Source organism: Dermacentor andersoni, chromosome 4 (genome assembly GCF_023375885.2).
Source record: "Dermacentor andersoni chromosome 4, qqDerAnde1_hic_scaffold, whole genome shotgun sequence".
Classification (NCBI taxonomy): domain Eukaryota; kingdom Metazoa; phylum Arthropoda; class Arachnida; order Ixodida; family Ixodidae; genus Dermacentor; species Dermacentor andersoni.
The window spans coordinates 63,917,987-63,933,004 of NC_092817.1; the positions used below are offsets into that span (position 1 = coordinate 63,917,987).

Here is a 15,018-nt window from a genome sequence, read left to right on the forward strand (position 1 = left end):
CCGTGAATAATTTCATGGATGTTATCATTCGGCAAGGTGACAGGGATTGTGGCAGAACAGCCCCAATTCCAACTAATCTATTCTGCTTAACTTCGAATCCAAATAACATGGTGTTCATTGGCGCTTTAGGCAGGCAAGAGCTTGATATGCAGGTATCCTTGTAGTATAACGCTTATTTCTACAGATAAGGCTGCTAGTTTCGTCACTCTCAATGCCAAAAGATAATCTCAGTATCTGCAAGCGACGGCAAAAGACATTACCACATTTTGTCCAGCTACGTCGCAATTTCACTTCAAATCTTTGTGTATGTATATATATGTATATGTATGATAAACAAAGGAAATTGCCCGATGGCTGCAGGATTCGAACAGAAGACCCCTAAGCACAGAAGCCTACTGCTCTAGCTATCAGATGATGGGCGCATGCCCCAACAGATAGAATATCGTTAAGCATTTCGCACGTGTAAGCATGCGCGTTGGAGCGCTGGGCGCGTTATACTGCTAGATCAATTATATGAACACTCCATGCGATCTTTCGCCGTCCTCAATGATTGCACTAACAGCACAGATTTTTTTTAAATTAAAGGGGCCGCGAACCACTTCTTCTCGAAGTCGAGAAATACATATTCAGTTAAAATAGACTATTTCATAAATACTCTGCCGCAAAACGTACTTCAATGCGTTCAGCATAACACGAGTTATTAGCAATCAAACATCCTTCCACGGCGCTTCCTCCCCCTCGATAACGCATTGCGAAGGCTACGGCGTAGCGGGTCGTGCCCACAACGCTCCGCCCTACTGAGGGTCACCGGGACGCACAGTTCAAATTTAATTTTGGATGTCGGCGTTGATGCCACTGCCTATTTTGGCGCCTGCGGTGTGCGAAACGCAGTTGTCCTCTGCGAGCGTCAGTGCACTTAGCCAGCGGACTCGTCGCGGCACCCCGCGGTGGCCGCGGTATCTACTCTACGCAGTAGGCCACAGCTAAATGCGATTGCAGTGCGTAAGCGCAACGTTTGCTTTGCGCACGACAGGGCCCGAGTGTGCGCTCGTGTTCATATACTCCAGTGTGGCCATGTTACGTAGCGCGGACTGGCTTTATCCTGCACAGCTTGGCGCGCGGGTAGCAGCCACATCTAGGTGCGGCCAGAAGCGAGCGCGCGCTGGCAAGCGTGCGTGTGGTCGCATTTTAAGTTTCGCGTGGTTCGAGAGTAGTGGAGTGTTCAAAACTAGTCGAAATTAACGAGATCCCATGGCTACGACACGTATAACAAGGGGGGGGGAGCGGGGGGGGGGGGGGCAACGTTTAGTACTTACGCGAGCGGCCGCGGCCGTGCGTGAGCAGACAATAATCGGCTGCGTCTGTAAGTAAGTGACTATTATCGAAATTCAAATGCAGATTTTCCCTTACTTCAGCCTGTTTATTAAACTGCGTCAATAAATATACACTGTAACGGCAGGACGAAGCGCACTGACCCAAACACCCTTCTTGATTGATGTCAACTATTGCCCTACAGCAACCGAGGATGGGAATGGGCTATATGAAGACATAAAGCGTACAGAAAACAATGATGAGCAGGCTTCTGTTGAAAAAAGAGCGTTTGACAAAGAGGTAACTTCGCCCTTCGCTTGCCAGCTCAACGCCTCACGCACGACTGCAAAATTTGGTTGAAATCTCCACAGCAGCGAATACTATCCGCGGACTCTGCTTTTTCATCAAGTTTGAGGGGTGGTTTAGTACTCCTCCTGAAGACCTGAATTTCCTCAAGACTATTACTCACATTAACTGTACGCTTTCACTTTGGGACAGAGTTTCAGCGCCAGGTGGTACACGATCGAATCGCACAGACTCGTACACAGAAGTAGCTGTGCTCCAAGACCTCAGGAAGGAGGGCGTTGCTTGTTGGAACGAGCTGCACACAACCATGCAGACGCCCCTAGCTTGTGCCATAGTTTTCCCGCACGTAGTAGCAATAGTAGTGCCCCTAGGTGAGGGATTTCTGCACAGAAGCACCGTGTCTCTCACATCGCACAAACATGCCCACACGTGTTAATAGCCAAACGCCAGCCGAGAAGCTCCGGTGAAACGCTAATCGGTCTGTAGCACGGAGTGCTGGAATACGTGCCAAGAACGCCCTGCATGTCGTTCACTCGCAGGAACAACATGCTGCTGCGTGTGCGGTAGTTGCTGGAGCTCAACGCCGGAAGCCCCTAGACGTGACGCTGCGGAGACATGATGCCGACGCTGCCGAAAGAACACTGTCGTTCAAAAGCGCAAAAAGGACTTCGTGCCTGCCATGAGCTTGCCACTGTACAGGAATACGAGGCGGACGAAAGGCTACAACGCCGACAAGACCCTGTTCTAGCCGATGCGGCTCGCGGTTATCGAGTTCTTTCTGTTCATGTATGTCTGCACACTTCCCGCCATGCGTGATTACTTTCCGAGCATATGTTTACTACAATACATAGTGCAGCTAAAGTTGTAAACCTTGCTTCGTGTAATATCCTAACATGTTGCTATAGCACTAATTAATTCGCTCACATGGCAAAATTCTGATCTCTAGATGAATTCATTATAGAATTGTCGAACAAGCGGATTCCAACATTATGATCATCAGCCTGGTTACGCCCACTGCGGGGCAAAGGTCTCTGCCATACTTCTCCAACTACCCCGGTCATGTCAACTACCCCGGTCATTCCAAGAGAGGACATCTAACTCAGAAGGCCGATACTGTAGCCATTTCGCTACGAAAATCCTTCCCCCATAACAGCGTGCCTCATAATTGTACCGTAGTTTTAACATAATAAATCTCGGAAATTAGTAAATATAATGAACACGTTATTCGCCAGATGTGGGGATATCTCGAAGATAGTGAAGTAAAAGAAGTCGCAGTTACGCCCTCAAGGCGAAACATCGATTACAGTAGCACATTAGTAGACAGTCATAATAATTCAGGATAGTACTTTTATCGGCCGTGTAAACTTGTTAACACTCGCTTACTAACTAAATTAAAAAGCATGGTGTCGGCGCGGACAGGCAAACATGCACACATCACACTCGATAACCGTGGATACTCGGTCTCAAAACGGGGGCGTGAAGAATGGTGGTAGCAGCAGCGAGTGAAGTGACCTTCGTGCTGTCTATCGCTTCAAGGCAAACTGAGCGTCGAGAACAAAGCACACGGAAAGCTACGAGCCCTCGGATCACCTAGACTCTGCCCCCAAAGCATGTTGCTTTCAAGTTCAAGCCCGCCATACGCAGTCCCTGCCGAAGTACAATCCCTCCTTCCTAGCTCTTCTCCCCCGGTTCCTTCCCGCCGTTTTCCGTCCGGAAAACAGCGGGCTTCCTCCACACTTTCCTCACTTGCCCGTGCGCGATTGAGCCGTGATACTCGGCTCACACTCGCACTCTTTCACTCGCACATACAGTATACGGCGTGGGACGATGGTGTTATCCTCTTTGGACTTTATACTTTACATCACGGTGACGGCGACGGCGGCAGAAATGCGCCTACAGTGTCCATACAATTGCTATCGCAATAAAAAAATTATGGGTCTTTACCCGCATCTCACTATTTCACTTCAATTGAAGGTTGAATCGTCTTCCAACTTTTTTAGAATAGAATGAAACTCATCTTTACCTATGAAAAGCTAATTAGACCAGAATAGCGATTATCAAAGTCCATGACGTCACTGTAAGCTGGTGCGAGGACCCCACGGAGACAGTGCCGCTGGTATTTCGTTTTCTTCTCTTGCTCTTTATTGCGATAGCAATTATATGAACACTCCAAAATAATTTTCGCCGTCGTCGTCACCATCGCCATCGTCACCGTCGTGATGCTCCGTATAAAGTCAAAGTGCGATAAGAGTGCGGCCGCGGGCCGTGTGCAGTGGGGGCGAGGAAAAACATGCGAGGTAGAATTGAAAACGATGGAGGTTTGGTTCGCCAGCGTCTTCTCGCGCGTGCAAGGGAGCAAGACGGTGAGGGTGCGCGCCGATTTCTCATGCGCACAAAGAGGCGATTCGAGGAGATAGCCACAGTGGTGGCGACGTGGCTTCGGCGTTGCCCTGCTAAGCCCGAGGACGCAGGATCGAATCCCGGTCGCGGCGGTTACATTTCGATGGGGGCGAAATACAAAAAGGCCAGTGTACCGTGCATTGGGTGCCCTTTGAAAGGCCCCTCATCAGGTCTGCCCATATTGAGCTGACGTGCGCAGTGCATATTATGCGCGCTTACGATCTTGTCTGCCAAGTATAACATTCCTACGCGCCTCGCAAAGAGCTTAAACTTCAAACCGAACGCCGTTTGGCCTTCTCGCGGTAGCCGCTATCCCAGCCGGAGTTTCTACGTATATTGCACAAGTGCGTACATGGCAGAGCTGTGACGTCGGTCACAGTGACACATGGCTTCAGGAATTATTCAAGACGTCAGGTATTTGTTCAATCTGTTACTTCAAAGGACAAATTATCGTTTAGAGAAGTAATAAAACACACAAACCGAATGTCTGACTGTTCTTGCTTTACTTTCTATCGCGGCAAGAGAAAGGTATCTCCGTTTCTGCTTGTTCTCACGGCGTGCGGTCGCGGGTGCGGAGAGCGAAAGTATGTCAATTTCTACGGTTTTCCGGTGCTGTCCGCCGTCATGAGCCCTTTCATCCTCTTGCGCCTGCCTCACTGCTTGTGATTATCGCACTGATCAGGTGTGCTCGTGCAGAGTGCGCAAAATCGTCCGCTGTGCGAAGCGAGACAAATGCAAGAGTTAGCGCTCGAAGCCTTCGTACGCTATTCTGTTCTCACAGGGCCTTTGATCAGGCAAATTTGTGCAGATAGATTTTTGTCAAGCTGCTGTTCTTGTTGCCTCATGTTTTTCTTCCCTTACCCCATCCCCCAGTACAGTGCAGCCAGCCTGACAGTTATCTGATTATTATCTCTGCCCTTATTTATTTTTTCTCTCTATTTATTTTATCAGGGAGCATGCGTGTTTTGGAAAATATAGAGGAGTGCATCCTGGGTATTTTCCATGATGTCTGGCCGAGGGAGCGGTACATTTGTAGGCTCCAGAAAAATCATGTTTAGGTTTAAAAAGCACGCTGCTTTTCATACGATCGGAGTGCTGTAAAACGTTTCCAAGACGTTTATATATAAACAGAAAGAAAAGCGGGCTGGTGCTTTAGAGCTCATTTCTTTTACATTACTCATGACACTCAACGTATACGTATATGGTCCCCCGAAGCTGCATGAGCTGGAACTATCAGCTGTTCTGTTTGTTCTTTTATAGCGCAGCTCTTCCTATTCCTGCGACGAGCGTCGGCGGCGGCATCCAAGCTCGTAACCGAGTGAACGAGCACAGCGAAAGGTGAGTCTGAACGTCGAGCGCAGCGGGGGATGAAAAAAGCGTCGAGAGTGAAAAAAGCGCGAGGAGGAAGGCGGAGGAGGAGGGTGCAGCGCAACCATGAGACGGAAAGCGATAGAGGAGGGTATGGCGAAAGCGTGAGAACAAAAGCGCAGTGCCGCGCAAAACACGCACTGCGGCGACGATGGCTACGAGATGCGTGGCGCAAGAGTAGCGCGCGTCGTCTATTCGCCGATGGCATGCAGCGAGGACGTCCGATGATACTATGCCGAGCGTTATGCTAAGCCTTATCGTTTTCTGGGGCTCACGCGAAGAACACCTGCGCAAATGAGTTACGTGGCCAGAAGGGCACAAAGTGAGATGATAATTATCGCTGTCTGCAGCCTAATTAACTAAAATTGAATAATTAATTTCTTCTTGTCTGCCGTAAGTGGGTATGTTTGTATTGAAAAGTTAGAGGCAGTCGTGTTATACACATTATCAGTTGGAATATTTCTTCTAGCGTGTCTGTACTCCAAGATATCCGACTCCAAATTTTAAACCATTAAAGACCAGCGTGACCGTATGGTCAAGGTAGTCTGCACAGTGGATTTCAATTAATTAAGATTAGCAAAACGGCACCAAAATCGCCTTTGACATGCCGTTAGACAGATTAGGGTTCCCTTTATGGATACCAAGTGGCAGCAGGTGTCCGTCGTTTTGTGGGAGCCCCTTGCAAGGGCGGGAATAAGTGTTGTTGTGCGAGTAGCGTCGCCATACATCACTCCAAGGGATAATGTTTCTTTTTTTTTTTCACTACTTGTTTGAGCAATAGTCGGATACCCGTACCTCCATATTGCTCTTTGAATATGTGACCTTCGATGAGCATTTGTGAAAGATTAATGTTTGATTTATCCATGAACGGGCGTGTTATCTTGTGCGTTGCCATATGGTCACGCTGGGCCTTTAGGCTACCTAACTTTCTATTTTTTTAAAAACTGCATTCTCATCTCTTGCACGGCTGCTGGCATGTTCCCGCAGTAGTTATTTCTTATTTTATTGTCTGAGTAGGTTGACGTTGGAACAAATAGCGAAGATACTCGAAGAAGACGATGACGACGTGTCAGTGATTTATATCGACCGCGAGACGCTAGCAACTATTTGGATGAAGAGTGGGCCGATGAAGACTCAGGCGGGCTCATTAACAATCTAATCGGGTTGCAGCTATGAGCCGGCGCTGAAGCTGTTTTCTCTGAAGGACGCCGCATTGGCGGATCCGACTCGGACGATGACGACCCAGGCTAGCAGGTGACGGAACATGAGAGGTTTCTTCTGCTGTAGTTGATGCGGCCATTCCTGGGAAATTATCCACTGCTTCTAAGTGGACGAACGGTGATCTCCAGAAAAGCCTTGGCATATTTCCCTACCCAAACTTTGCTGCTTACACGGACTTTCCACCTGTTGAGTTGTTCGAAATCTTTTTTGACGAAGCCGTCGTGGAGCTGCTAGACGAACAAACAAGAAAGTATGCGTTATTTTTCAATATGCCCGATCCGAAGGTTACCAAAGAAGAATTAGGTTTTCTTGGAGTGCTCATTTTGTCCGGCTAAAACCGCTTGCCAGAGAAAAAGTGCCACTGGGACAGCGGCTTGGATATGAGCAACACGATGACCTACAAAGCTATGCGAAGAAATCGCTTCGTACAGATAATGCGATGGCACTATTGATGGCACTACTGAAAGCAAGGTTTCTGGAACACTTTCAACCTGTGCGTCACGTGAGCTATGACGAAAGTATGATTGAGTATTATGGTCGTCATGGCTGTAAACAGTTTATACGCGGAAAGCCTACCCGGTTCGGGTATAAAGTATGGTGCCTAAATGCCAAGAACGGATACCTTGTAAACTTCAAAGTGTATCAAGGCAAGCAGGGGATCCCGGAACATCTGAAAAATATGAAAAGAACTTCGGAAAAGCAGCGGCGCCACTTCTTCGAATGATGGATGAACTCGCAGCAGAGAAGCACGACCTTCCTTTCTTTTTCTATTTGGATAATTTATTCACAGGCATGCCACTACTCAGGGATCTCAAGGCACAGGGCTACGAATGCACCGGGCACAGTGAAGCAGAACCGTGTTCTCAAAGAGTGCCCTACCGCTCGACCACAATTCGTCAGGCGCCAACCTCGCGGGCACGAAGAGCCCGTGCTGAGCGACAATGGGGTAATTGCTGTCCGCTGGATGGACAATTCTGTAGTAACTATCGTAGGCACCATTCACGGCGTAGAACCAATGTCATCTGCAGACAGGTACTCTCGTGTTCAGAAGTAATGCACAAAGTATGACGACGCATCTGTATTCCATGATTTAAACCATATCACACTAAATAAGTAAGTGCTCGACTATTCGCGATATATGTTTTTTTGTGATGTTTCATAGCTTGAAATAAATGTTTTTCAATTCCCGTATTTTGCTGTAGCGTAAGGGCCCAGTGTGACCATATGGTGACGGGCTATATTTCAAAATCTAGTTAGGCAAGAGTAATATTTTTTTTCAAGTGAATTATTAGTACAAAGTTAAGTTAATATATTAGATTTATTTCAACATAGCAAGAACAACAAGAAACCGGTCCCTAATCGGTTAATTGTCTTTCGCATTATTACGCATGCAAAAGTGTGAGGATCAGCGCAAAGCCCCTCCCTAATGTGACACGTCTGTTGCGTGCGGCGTTTAGTCTGACAACGGGGCGGAGGCATTGGCAAAGATCGTAACTGTTCCCCTTGACTTGTCGGCTGGCGAAACCAAGATATGATATATCGCGGTGTGCCCTGCAGTTGTTGCCCTTGGTTTAAATAAACCTTCCAATACTTGGAAACCAGCATTCACTTAATTTACCTAGCCCAGGCAAGGACCATACGCGCTCGTCTAGTCACCGTTACGCACGCTCACTGCTCTCTGGCTTCTCCGCTCGCACCATTATTTCGGCATGGCAGCTACCGCCATCATTACAGGCTGCGCGATCGCGTGTTACGACAGCGGTTCCGGGATCTCCGATTTTTTATTTCGCCAGCCGAGAGGGGAAGGGGGACAGTTAGCATCTTTGCCAATGCCTCCGCCCTGTTGTCAGACTAAACGCCGCATGCAATTACCGCGTTACATCAGAGAGGAGCTTTGCGCCGATTCTAACTCTCTTGCATGCGTAATCATACGAAAGACAATTAAAATTTGGAGTCGGATATCTCGGAGAACAGACACACTAGAAGAATTCTTCAAACTGATACTGTGTAAAAACACGACTGCCTCTAACCTTTGAAAACAAACATACCCACTTACTGCAGTCAACAGAAACTTAATGATTCATTTTAGGTAATTGACCTGCTGACAGCGATAATTTAATCTCACTTTGTGCCCCCTTGGCCACATAACTTATTTCCACAGATGTTCTTCGCGTGCCTCCCTGTGCCTAATTTTAAGAAAACCATAAAGCTTAACTTTGAACACCCTGCATACGAAAACAAGGCGCTGTATTAGCGGAGTTCTGTCTGCGGCGGCTGCAATGAATCGCGCCCACGCGCCACCCACGCGTGCTTCTGGCGACCTTCCGATTAGCCAAGCAGTCGCGCCGCACTTCGCTTCGTTTGCAGCTTGCCGCACGAGACAGATTGACCGCGCCAGCCAATTTATCGCGAAATAAAAAAAAAACACGTATAGAGCTGCGCTCAAACTTCACATCAGGAAATACCATAATCGCAGATTATTATTTTTTTTTTTGCTGTTACGATACATGCAATTTACCATGATAGGTAAAGTTTACGTATAACTTACTATCCGTATAGTTTACCATATACGTATAGTTTACCATGAATCGTCTATAGTTACGTGACGATGATGAAAAGAAGTAAAAATACAGAGCAACATAATTAGCTGGTAATAATGAAAATTCGATGCCGCAAGAAAGGTACACCCGAACGCATTCTTCCTATATCTCAAGTTTGGCACTGCTCGTTCTGACAGAGCGTTCTCCCCGATTCTGATGTTTGCTTAAGCAGGTTATTTACCTTAAAGTGAAGTGTTGGGCTGCTAAGCACGATGTCGCTGGGACCGCGAATCCCAGCCATGGCGGCCGCATTTCGATGGGTAGGAATGCGAAAACACTCGTGTATTTGGGTTTACGTCCAGGTTAAAGATCCCCAGGTGGTCCAAATTTCCGGAGTCCCCCACTATGACGTGCCTTATAATCAGATCGTAGTATTGGCACGTTAAACCACACAGTTTAAATAATTAATTTTAACTTAAAGTGAATAATATCAAGTTGGCCTAACCATACAAGAAGGAAAGAGAAGAGGACCCTAAGATAGTTACTGACAAACGAGGTATTTGTACTTTGGTGGCTGAAAATAAGAGACCCTCAACAAAGAGCACAAGCGTCAAGGCATCGTCAAATTCCACAGCTCCTCTTTTCTATTTTCCTGTTTTCTCTGCAGCGCACGAAAAAAAGAAAAAAAAATGAACAGAAGGACGCTTAGACAATTAGTACCATTTTTTGACTGAAAAAAAAAGAATACCTCTGCATTTTTGTCGTCCTGCACCTCAGCTCCTCCCTTGATAGGAAATTCGTCCCCCCCCCCCACAACCTCCCCCACCCGAGCTATAAAAAAAAGAAAGTGACTTCTGTAGCACAAGCATTGCACTCGTAAATTAGACCTTCCTTATTTCTTATCAGCAATTAATACTCTTCTCCACGGGGATTAGCACAGTGGTTACATTAGCTGATGCATGGTTTTCCGCATGGGGAAATAATTTCGATATAACTACCATGGCGCACCTTATGTAGAGACATTTGCATGATTCTTCCCTTCACCACATGTCTTAATAACTGCAAGACATACTGAAGCAAAGTCGTGGAAGTTTTGCAGGTGCACGAATATTTGTTGTCCTAGCTCATGGCCATCTTTATATATTGCTAAGCAATGCCTCAACCTGCTCAGCAGTCAGTCTTATGCAGTCGAGTGTAGCAGGTGGACGGCGTGATGATATACAGTATTTTTTTTTCAGCAAGGGACTCTAAGGCGCCAAAGACAAATAATAATCCAAGACGCAGCATTCCTCATACTTTAGGATGTTTACATGACGCGTAAATGGCCATAACAATATATTATTGTGGGTTGCCCTTTGATGCTCAAATAATAAATTCAAGAGGCAAAGGAGCCACTAAAGAGGTTTAACGTAATACAAATGTAAAGAAAACTGCGGAAACCGCACTAAGCTGCAAAGGTGTGTGGAACTTGGATCTTGTTTCGTGCTACACGTGAGGAACGCCAGCTTTTGCCTCAGTTTTCCGTCAAGCCTATGTGTATAAGGTTTTGCGAACGGCCACCCATTCATAATGAGCGCAACAAATAAGCGACCGTTTAGACATTACGAGCACAACGCTGCTAAAAAGCGTCTTCTAATTGGCTTCACAACATCACTGACAATTTACTTGCAATAAACTAGGAGAGGAATATGTTTAATAATATACTTCCAAGAAGACAGTTGAGAAAACCAACGAAAAAAGTTCGACGCAAACACGGCTGAAAGAAGAGACACCAAAACGATGGTGTTGTAGTGTCTCTTCTTTCTGTCGGGTTCGCGTTTAAATGTTTCGCTGGTTTTCTCAAGTGTCAGCATGAACCAACTGGCCTAGCCAGCAGCACTTCCAAGAAGAAAACGGCAAGTCAACATCACCTTCAATCCTTTTTGCGCTATGCGTGTTTTTCTTGACTGTTGCTTCTGTTTCAGGACCTGTTGCTTGTAGAACAGGTAACACAACCTGCAACTCTATTTTGCAAGCCGAGACCCAAAAATAACGCACGCTCGAATACCTACGTCCCTGCCGGGATTTGAACCCGGGACCTTTGGATTAGAAGTCCAACGCGCTATCCACTGCGCTACAGGGACTGCGTGAGGGTGAGCTTGCGGATTGACCTTCAGTCATTCAGCCAGCTACAAAGTAAAATCGCATGCACAAAAATAAAGTGTAAACGCAACTACCACCGGCACACAGAACAACGAAGGAAGGTGAACTTTGGAAAATATCTTAACAACGGCCTAGGTAGGACAACGAGTAGGTAGTTCAAAGGGACAACAAAGCATCGCATAACTATATAGCATTGCAGCGCCGGCTGCTTGCATGAAGAAGTGGTTAGAAACAAAGCAGATAATATCTATGTACTCTCCTAATTCCACAGGAAATTTCACAGGATAATATCATAGAGGACACACTGCCTTTGGTATACAGAGCTGACACGTAATGAAGCGTAACTAGTAATTATCAAAGGACAGCATTACCCACTCATAGAAGTGCATCGCTTGTGACTGTAGATTTTACAGAGCGGAAAAGTTCTAGTTCAAAGCCGTAATAAAGTTGCACAACACTTCACATTATAGATTTATGCTTGCAGGCATGCATGAACTTTTAATGGTTTCCCCACGTATTATGATGATGATATTAACAGACCTTTCCTTACTTTACTACTTTGTCTATTCATGTCTAGCCATCTTCAGGCGTGGAAAGTAGACGGCGTGCCATATTTTTAAACAAGATGGTAAATTTTTCAGTTAAACTGCCTTTCTTGCCGTCTTCAAAGGGCCATGTGATGTGAGAGCTACGAAAAACGAAACGGCGAGACAGTGTCTGTCGGCAGTCTTTTTATTTCGTGTTGAGTTTCGCGAGATCTATGGGCAGTCTCGTAAACTAAATCCATGTATTGCTAATTGCTTATTTCATTATGAATTGATGACAAAGTTGCCTGTGATTTACAAAGGACGACCCATTGTCTCCCTCTTTTAATTGAATTGATGTATCGTAACAAATACAATGTTGCAAAAAGCTCTGGTGCAGTTGATGTTGCCATGTGAGATGGCTTAAACGCTTGCATTCGTTCCCACTCTGGAATTACGAAGCTGGCTGTAAAGGAATTTGTTTGACAGAAACCATCTGTGTACGCTTTATTATAACCAGGGTATCGAATGTATCTCTGGTATAACGCTAGTTGTTGGACTGCTAGAATTAACATGTGTCATTTGCGAATTTTTCCTTCAACGGAAAGTTCAATTTTCGGGACAACGAGTCGCCATGGAGAGTAGGACATGTCTGAGATACAAAATTCGTGATGTGATCCTTGATGTTTGTGCACCTGAGTCGCCATATTTATGCAAGCCCGGTGTCCTTCAATAAGTTCAATTGCTAGTGGCTGCATGCTATGCTGCACTGAAACACGAAAGAAGTGCCAACAGGCTTCAACCATCCTCCCAAGAGGAAATGAAGGACAACGTGCCTTTGCAATTGCTAAGGAACTCAACGTTGCTCGAAGAACGTGTGAGAATACTCTAAGGCTCCTAGCTATAATAGTGAACAATAAATAATTATCAATATATTAATTATTAGGTCGCTGTTCGGATGAACGGGATATTCTATGCAGAACAGGTGAAGAACACGACATCCTTTGCTTTATAAGTGCAATATGTACATTTAATAGTGATGGAACCGATCCTTTCCTAGTCACGCCCGCAACGCGGCGAAGAACAGTTATTATTAAGTTTATTAGCGCTTATAGGGCTTCAATTAATGTGAGAATTCCAAGAAAGTTGCCTGTATAACACCCACAAATTTGTGTTGCAAGACATACCGAGGAAATGCTGTCTGTTGTCAACTTCCCCGATTTCCCCGATTCACCAACTACAACGGGTGCAAGCTTTCAAGATTAATCTAACCCAAACTTCTTCATTAATGGGGCGTAAATAAGTACCTGATGCTCTGAAATTTCAGAAATGCGCCATAGCATCTATCAATGACGTCCGATGAAGTTGTACCTTGTGATCGTTCCCACCAAGCCCGTATATTTCACAACGACTAGAAAGTACAACTCAATAGATTTGTCTCCAAGACTTCGTGTTGGCTTGAATCTAATAGAGCTATAGAGGAATTCTATAAGTTTTCATCGCACGTAAAATTGTTGCAACATGCGAAGCGTTAAGGTAGACTCTGATGATCGAGGTGTTATGACAGCAGATCTGTAAAGCACCAGAATTGTAGCAGCACCTCATCCAGGGATTCGAAACCAATACCTCCACATTATACAACCAAAGCGCGCGCACGCACGCACGCACACACGCACGCGCACGCACCCACGCACGCACACACACACACGCACGCACACGAGCAATGTAGCGGTCGTGTTTGGCGCCGGATTATGCTGTCTAGTGCGGCATGACTATGCAGAAAGAGAAGACGTTCTTGATTGAATAAAAGTCGAGGACGAGAAAATAAGAGTCGCAAGTCGACGATTTATGGATACTGTTCGCAGTAATTGAGTTAACAGGATCAAAAAGTCACAAAAGCCAATGAGATTTGTTTTTTCTTCTTTCCTTAAAGGGAAGCTGAAGAGTCTGTCGAATTCAATAAGACGCTCATATACGGATGCGGGAACCTTATAAACCATGTAGGTAAAATTTGGGTTTTTTTTTTTCAATTTGGAGCGACGTAATCGTCGGTTGAAATTGCGCTGTAGCTCCACCCCCCGTCGAATGCCGCGCGCTGCTGCTGACGCTGACGATGCGAGCGGAGACCGGAAACCGCGGTGTTGTGACGTCAACTCTAGTGTTTCGTTCCTTCGCAGCGTCCGCGACCGTGCCTGACCGCGCTTGTTTCTGCGTGCGTGCCATCGTATTCTGCTTCGATCGACCCTGCATTCCTCTGTTGGTGCGTCTGCGCGTATGTAGTGTGGTAGTCGACGTGCGTGGTAGTGAACGTGAGTGGTAATCAACGTGAGTGGTAGTCAACGTGGTAGTCAATAGATGAAGGTCACTACACGTACTGCATGAACCGGGAAGCTTTTCACGCGTTTAAACCGTCTTTGTAGATTGCCGACAGCTTTGGACAGCGCACAATGCCGACGATCGCATCCCCGCTTACGTTCCACGAGGAGGCATGCAGGAACACAACACTACAGTTGTTTGACCGGAAACGAGCTCACTAGATCGGCGAAAGATCGGCGAGATCACTAGATCGCTTTGCGAAAAACATACTCACCAAAGAGCATTTCCAACACGAGGAGATCCCAAAACTTTGCTTTCGTTCGCGTCAAAAGCACTGCTTGCACCAGCATCGTTTGCTTCTTCGAGAGGCCGGCTTTTCGCAATCGGCTCGTACATGTAGGGAGTAACGCCGAACTCCTCAGAAAAACGCAGTCTCTCTCAATTTTCCATTACCGTCTCAGAAAAACAGCACCAAACTACCTGGCACCACGCTTCATGTGTAGCGGCAGCGGTCGGTTACTAGAGTTGACGTCACGAGGCGCCCGACCAATCACAGGCGGAAACGAGACGCGCGAGCTGGGCGTGTCCGCTGCTGCACTTTTCGTCAAAATAAAATACGTTTGCGCTTTCTTTCGCTCAATTTCGATACGATATTCGAATTCGGAGGGTTGAAAACCATTATGTACAGATGTTCACTCATTTTTTCTGGAAAACCTTTCAGCTTCCCTTTAAGCATTGTAGTTTACAATCACATCACGCAGTCAAAACCACATGTCCAGCTGCAGCGTTCACTATAACTAGATATGCATAACATTTCTATGTGTTCAAACTCGCTCAAACAAAATGTAAATCGCTCTGCACTAGCTAGTCCTAAAAAAAGAATATTATTG

The 15,018-nt window shown here is 46.2% G+C and overlaps 1 non-coding gene across 1 annotated transcript; it reads right to left on the reverse strand.

Annotated features, from left to right (window-relative positions):
• Window positions 1-11,196: 11,196 nt before the first annotated feature.
• On the reverse strand, window positions 11,197-11,269 carry TRNAR-UCU (transfer RNA arginine (anticodon UCU)). Its single transcript has one exon. It is a non-coding gene; the product is annotated as a tRNA-Arg (tRNA).
• Window positions 11,270-15,018: the final 3,749 nt, after the last annotated feature.